Here is a 505-nt window from a genome sequence, read left to right on the forward strand (position 1 = left end):
CTCGGCCAATATTATCTACAAAAGCACCCTCGAAAGAATGGAGATCGATCTGTGTGCCGTTACGGAAAGACCCAGCCCGATTTTTGGCCTCTCGGGAGATGCTACTATGACTCTCGGCTCGATCGACCTCATTGTTAAAGCCGGGAGCGTCATCAAAGTCACGAAATTCTTAGTCATCAACCGCCCAACATTGTACAACGCGATCGTCGGTACTCCATGGCTGAATTCCATGCGAGCGATCTCTTCGACATTCCATCTGTGCCTTAAGTTTCCAACCCGTCGTGGAGTCGAAACTATAAAAGGAAACCGCAGGATGTCGCAAGGATGTTTTACCGCCGAGTTAAAAAGAAAGAACTTTGCGATCGAAACTTCCCATAAAAAGAAAAGAAAGCTGACTCTCGATGAGAACGCCCCGGAATGAGACTCGGAAGTCTTCTAGAAATATCAAAGGGCCGAAGCCCTAGAAGGGAAGCGCGAACCGACTTGCGAACCGGTAATTTCGATC

This window comes from Brassica oleracea, chromosome C9, assembly GCF_000695525.1.
Source record: "Brassica oleracea var. oleracea cultivar TO1000 chromosome C9, BOL, whole genome shotgun sequence".
In the NCBI taxonomy this organism is placed as follows: domain Eukaryota; kingdom Viridiplantae; phylum Streptophyta; class Magnoliopsida; order Brassicales; family Brassicaceae; genus Brassica; species Brassica oleracea.